Genomic DNA, 7,454 nt, shown 5'->3' with positions numbered 1-7,454 from the left:
AATCGAACACGGAGGAAAAAAAACACTAATAAAATTCCGTGACATAGAAATAAATAGGGTAAATGATATTCGGTGTAAAATGAATAGTTTACAAAGCAAATATAAGGACGAATAATATAATTGCATTTCTTATCCCGCGCAATGCACTGACGCAGCCGCGTGTGCCTGTACAAAATGTAATTAGTGCCTATTAAGCCGGCGGGGCATCTTCGGGCCCCACGGATAGAAGTCCGGAGGGGCGAAGACAGTGTCGTATTCCCAGACCAAGACCGTTATAGCATTCATCAAAAGCTCAGAAGGCTGGGTCACAAATTCATGCGATCCGGTGAGGACGAAATCTTGACGGTTCTTTAAGTAGCCGATTAAATAATGAATCCATCTCATCTATAAATGGGTTGCGGGCCACGTTGGCTGGCTACGTAAATCGAGTAATGATCGAAACGCCACTGGGCACCGTCGTGAGCGCAAAATTCGGAGGGCAGCAGGGGATATTACGCCTGCAGATATCTGCACGGCGCGGACAGGCATGGGCGCTCAGCCAGGACCAGCATGACACCGCACTCGTAAGAATGTAACTGCTGGCAGAAGCTTCATTTATACGTTGTAGTTTGCATAATTCACACTAACTATAGGCAAAATGATCTTAGTTTCTCCCATTATAAGTTAAGTGTATGCGCATAATCACACTACTTATAGCAATGAACTCCTAAGTTCTCCCACTTATAGGTGTTATGCATAATCACATCTACCTTATAGAAATGATGAACTTAGGTTTCTCCCATTATAGTGTAGCTTATGCATACATCACACTACCTTATAGCAAAATGAACTCAATAGTTATCTCATTATAGTGTAGTTTATGCATAATCACATCTACCTGATATAGCAAAATGAACTAGTTTTTCGCCATTATAGTGTAGTTATCATAATCACACTACCTTATAGCAAAATGAACTCATAGTTTCTCCCATTGATAGTGTAGTTATTGCATATCACACTACTTATAGCAAAATACCTTAAGTTTCTACCGCATTATAGTGTAGTATATGACATAATCACACTACGTCTAAGCAAAATGGAATCTCTAGTTTCTCTCATTATAGTGAGTATGCAATAATCACACAACTACCTATAGCAAAATGAACTCATAGTTTCTCCCCATTTTCACGTGCGAGTTTGTTTTAAAAACCACAAAAGGACGTGCGAAATAGGTAATCTGGCAGCAAGAGCCCGAATTGTTTTGCGCCAAGCATCTGCAATCTCGCCTGGAATCGTTTACGCGAACGTTCACGGCTTTTATCTTTGCTACTCCCGCTGCACTGTTCCTTGCAGAGCAACGAGAAAAGCTGCAAGCAACATCGAGATATTTGAACAACATTGTAGGTATTTCTCGATAGCCTTCATAAGCCAACGGCAGGTTAAATATGAGTAACAGTTTTATTTTTGTTCATAAGGTAGTGTGATTATGCATGGACACAAAAGTATTTGCTAGTCTAGTACCTGGAGGAAATTAGCGTTTGATGTTTACCGTAGCCGAATTTACGTATTGCTAATCAGAGCTCTCTCCACGCCATTGCAACTTCAATTGACGAGTAGCGCAAGAAGTGCATTCTTTGATGGGCTTAATGCCATCCAAGCCGTACACGGCACACTCGCTTACGTTGGCAGCCTGGAGTGATCAAATAGCAAACGATACAATGAAGCTTATTGTTTGATACTCATATGTACATGTAGTGATTGTCGCGATCATCGATTTATACTCGATTCATCGGTTAAACAGTGGCTCGAACCAAGCGCTTGGTTATCAAATTCGATTAATCGATTTGCATCCAAAAAAAATGAAAAATTTTTGAACATAGAAAACTTTCAGACGAATGCGTACATATTATTATAGTTTATACACAGTAGTAAGACACGTGCAAAACAAACAGTAAACAGCTAAACGCACACTACATGCACAACACGACGTTTACGCACACGCAGGCACATTCAAACACCCCGGAGTAAAACCGATTGTAACGCGATCATGCGTTCTTCGGTGCCAACGATTTGATCGAAATATCGAAATTACAATCGATTTACAACAATAGTATGCACAGATCTGGCAAGATATTGCTTAGGGTTGTTCTCAACAAAAGCTCCAAACCAAAATCAACTATCGACTTTCAATATTAGATGGCAGTTTACACCGTAAAAATGCAATAACCAACCTATGCTGCTAAAGCTATAGCTGGATGATTGAGTCAGAAAGAATATTGAGATTGATACCAAGCAGCAGTGTTTATCTTTTTGGCCAGGTTCCTACGACTGACAGTGCCCGAGATCATGCAGTTGCGTGGCGTGATCTGTGGGCTCACTCACGCTCCCTGGAAAACAGCCAATGGATTGTTAGAATTCCTACCGCTTTGATAACTGTATCACCAACAAATAATATAGCACTATCGAGATATTAAAGTTAAATGTCGTTTTTGGCTGGAAATGCGAACCAGTTTCAGCAAGCCACAACAATGAGGAGGGGAAAAAATGAATAATAAAAACATAACGAAGAATATTAATGAAACAATTTTAAATATAGAAGAACGATAAAGAAGACAGAAACTAACTGTTCTATTGCAAAATTCTTGTAGCTACAATATACATTAAACAAGTATATGTTGGCGACGAGATAGGAATTTGCCTCCATAGCATAAATGATGATACGCAGTACAGAAGGTTGCAATAGCTGATACTGTTACGGCACATGGCCGAACACGATAACCAAGGCGGCGCAAGATTATCACGTTTTGATATTGAAAATTAACAATAACGAACTGTTGAGATTTGGGAAATGACCCGAAAGCGACATAGAATCTATTTACTAAAGGCTGTGCAGGAAAGAATGAAATTGATTCATGTCATTTGTTCGCTAAAAATATGCTAAAATACCGGATAACCACGGCGCACGTACAGCGCTGTCAAGATAACACCGCGTAATATCGCGCACACTCTAGCATAATTTCTTAATCCTACTTCCCAGAAGTGTAATAGGTCTTGTGCTATAAAAAACAAAACAATTACTATATTAGCGCAATGATTGCAGATTTTGGTAAGTAATTGTACAATCGTGGTTTTCCATGCTAACCGAAAAAGACTTACGCAAATAGAGCGTTACTTGCGGAGTGTGGTTCTCGCGACGACTCCACTTATGCCGTAGCTCTTCTCCTTCAGCGAAATCTAAAACGCCCTTTCATTCCATGATTTGCAATGTTAGGGCTCTCGCGAGAATGCCTCCTGCACATCCACAATTTCTACATCAGGAGCATGTTGATGTCCGACATGCCATTGTGCTATGTGAGGAATTTTGCGGCAGTGTCCGGGGGGTATCACTGCCTCCAATCCGCTGCGGGACAACAGGGTTGCTGCCAAATGACGTGAGCATGTCCGTTGCAGTTGCCATCAAATGCGAATACTTCCTCGTCAACCGTCTCATTTGACGACCAGCGATATCGCTGGGTGCAGCTCTGCAAGGAAAATAGTGTTGTTCAAAAATGTTTACTCAAACACACATATTTTCAAAGTAATGGTGTGGATATTTTGGCACACTGACCGATACTTCTATGCTGCCGATATTTGACCTTATTGCCCGAATGTTTTCCCGACTACCGCAATAGTTCATCACCGATTCATATTCAGATGTATCGCTTTTTTTATTTACATGACAAGCCCAGAAGAGAACTGAAGAAATATTTTCGATAGAATATCACCACTTTACCTAAGACGAGATAATTTCTGTCCGCATAATAACCTTTATTACATTTTGGATGCGATTACATTTATGTACCAAATAACCCTCACAAAAATAAAATGGTTTATGGGACAGAGCAGTTATTCGCGTCTACACTTTACCGGACATATAACAGTTAATCGCCCATCTGCATTCATCATGAAAAGAAGTTCTCCAAAATAGGACGTATAGTACATGAATATTTACACAAAGGTAGCGCCACGGAGCTAGTTTGGCACAGAGATCCACGCGCGTGGAGGCACGGAGCTCAGTGAGCGTCTAGTCGTAGCTATTTACGATAGTACGTACGGTACGCTCACAGGCCACCTATATCTAAATTCCCCCAATGGCGAGGGCACGAAGGTGTGGAAGGTAGGACACACTAATTTCACAACGACTTTAATCAAAAGTCGGACCTTTTCTTAGATAAAAATTGAATGTTTTCAATATATAAAATCATGTGATACTACGTTCTTAGTTTGGAATGCGTTGTCTCCGGCGTCTTTGGTTGAACGTCATCCTGTTTTACAGCGATAATTAGCTCATATATTCCATTTGTGAAAAATTAACAGTTCCGCACTACGTTAGAAAAATGCGGCGATTTGTGTTTAGAATTTGTTCGCTAATCAGGTAGGCGGCATTGCCATGAACTTGCCACGGCCATTAACCGCGGGCATTGTACTGTGGAACGTGTTAATTTTTACTGGTGCGGACGGATTTACTCTCCTAACGCTGTCTAATATCATCGCACAGTGAACATATACAGGGAGCGTTAGTACAACAAAGTTAGATGATACGGGGATGTTGCATATATGTTATTGAGAATCAAAAACTTTTCATTGATATGCTGACATTCGCTGAAATTGTGTGTCCTAAACTCTCTCACACGCTCGCTGCTCCGCATTGGGGATATTAGATAAGGTGCTGTGCAGTACGTCGGATATCATCGGCAGTGAATGGGCAAGCTACTCCACTAATGTACAGGGATACCCTATACTGTCTACCGTCGCGGGTCTTTGTACTAATGTCCGATAATGAGATATAGCATCAACATCAATTATATTATCACTAGAAGCGTACCATAGGCTCCTAATTCCACGTATTCATATCAGTATCACTGGACTAGCTCTAGTACTATATGCCCGCGTTCGGATAAACTGCGCAGCGTGCTGAGCGCTATACTCGAACCTCAGTAGGGCTATAGATATAGAGCTCAATATCTCGACTCTAGATATCGCGAGCGTAGACGTAAAAACGTATGTCAGTTTTCAATAAAATAATAATATGAACAATACGTACGCAGAAGACTGCAGCCGCATTGATTTCAATAAGCAGTGGGCCGTTCTTGCGTGGTGCCTAAACCGCAGCCTGAACAATCAGGACACATTCGCATCATTTTGTGGAAATCTCCGCGCGAGTTTCCTTCACGCCTTTGCATCTCCGGAATGTCTCTGAATCTACGAAGCCGAATTGTGCACCTGCCGCTGGCGCCAGTCCCTGTTTAGCGTTATCTCCCGCTTCACATGGATGTGCCGGAAAACTTGACATGTTGTTGTTTGCTGACGACTTTACTTCTTCCGCAGAACTGGCACTGCAGTAATAAGCGAGTTGTGCTGGCGCGACCTAAGCTGGCAGCGGTTATTTACAATCGGCTAAATCTACGCACGCCAGACATACACCAGAGCTAGCTGAGGACACGTACTAGCTGTGCCATATCTGGCGACTTCAAACATTGGTTTGTACAGATGCAGCAACAGCGGGATCTTTAGTGTTATGGTACACTGACTTAGATAATCACTAGCTCTGGACGCTTGAAGTTGTAGTAATTACGGTGTGCGTATCGATGTCGTTCGGCGAGCCTTGTCAACAAATTGCTACGCTATACACAATCTCTGGCGCCAACCAACACGTATACGTAGCGTCACTACGCTTGCACTGGTTATATGCATACTAGTGGTAGTAATGTGGCTGGCAAATTCTCACGAAAGCAAACTATAGTAACAGTTGCTACAGCCACATAACACACTAAGACACACGAGAGAACAGATCTCCACATCCAACCTTCTCTTTACCTATCGCCTTATACACTTATATTAGATTGCTAAAAGCCGTTCACTTCGGTGTTACGCCTCCCTGTGTGAGCGCTATCAGGCGCGCGAGCTGCCCTCTGACGTAATCTTGGTTGCTCCCTCCTCCCAGTGCAGTCGGACCACAACAGAGGTCCTCTTTATCCACAATAACACATTCGATTGTTCTGAGGTCTGAACGCATAGCTAGTCCTTTAATGCCCTGATACAAGTGATGAATAAGCGCAAATCTTGTGAACCGCAGTGGATCCAACCGATTATCGTAGCATAGAAAGCGTAGTGATAAGGAATATAACCAAACACGAGCGATAAGGCAATATCAGAGTGATAAACCAACGCCGAGTGATTAAGGCTATCCGGGAGTGGAGTGATAAAACCAACGCGAGTGATAAGGCTATCGGGAGTGATAAAACCAACGCGAGTGATAAGGCTATCGGGAGTGATAAAACCAACGCAAGTGATAAGGCTATCGGGAGTGATAAAGTCACAGAATCGGTCAGCAAACGCGGGTCCATTATTGGGAATTATCTTATTTTCATGGAAATTCAGAAACTACTAGATCAACCAGAACACGGGAAATCAGACATCCGACGAAGTTCAGAGAATATGTGGAATGAGTGCATGAGGCTGATCAGTTAGAAGGACTCCAAGAGTATTTGTTTTTAAAGTTAATTGAGTTCTACTGTAACGTTCATCCTGGTCACGGCACCAAAATGTAACGTTGAAATGAAGTTCGTTGAATAAATGATATAGAAGGAATCCAAAACTTGTGTGGTAACTGGAATAAACTTTAATAACTACTCGCACAGTGTGTCCATCTTGCACAAAGACAACGCAACACGCACACGTGTGTGAGCGCGTGCGCTTCCTCTCGTGATCACCACCAGACTCCCGACCCCTAGATCTCTCTTCTCTCTCCAAAACCCCGCCATCACCCCACATGTCTACACCCGCTCTGCTCACCACCCATTTCACAGTCACCCTAGAAACTCCCGACCTAAAACACGTTTACAATTCTCCCTAATACATCAATGTAACCGCGACAAGGTGCGTGACGCTGTGTCTAGATAGACTATCACTAAAACAACCCCTAGTCTAACTCCACTGACTACTCTATTTAAACATCTGTACATCACATGTTACACTACTAATTCCTTTTAACTGTTTTATATGCTAACTAAATACACCCCCTTGTAAAATTTTAGAGACTTTTTAATAGTTTCCCATGCGACAGTCTTTTATCAGTTTGCAAAAGAAAGGAGACTTTTAGCACTTAAAGGGTCTTCCCCTGACGGATGTTTTCAAGGGCAAACAAAAATCAGGGCAAAATGAATTATCTTTAACATTGCACGTTTGTACTTGCCTATATATGGGTGATAGGTAAAAAAATTTGCCTCAGGAATACGATCATTAATTCAGCAGATGCCTCTTAGACTCAGTGCAAAGTTGAAAGTGACTCGGGGTTTAAATGTAACTTGTTTATTCTAGAAGTACAAGCATGGTGTTACTTTCCTCTCGGACTTGATGTTGGTGACGTTACCGACGAAAGATCGATCTCGTTGAGTGCTTGACCATGAAAGAAAAAAGATATACCTCTAATGAAA

General features: G+C 42.0%; 1 protein-coding gene across 1 annotated transcript in view; it reads right to left on the bottom strand.

Moving 5' to 3' along the window:
• Positions 1-7,454, bottom strand: part of LOC106810590 (tubulin-specific chaperone C-like) — an 18,201-nt gene that overhangs the window by 7,687 nt on the left and 3,060 nt on the right. The window lies entirely within an intron of this gene.

The sequence above is a fragment of the Priapulus caudatus genome, unplaced genomic scaffold, assembly GCF_000485595.1.
Source record: "Priapulus caudatus unplaced genomic scaffold, Priapulus_caudatus-5.0.1 Scaffold17, whole genome shotgun sequence".
NCBI lineage: Eukaryota > Metazoa > Priapulida > Priapulimorpha > Priapulimorphida > Priapulidae > Priapulus > Priapulus caudatus.
Note: the sequence above shows the minus strand (reverse complement) of the source record. Positions and strands in the feature narration are given on the sequence as shown.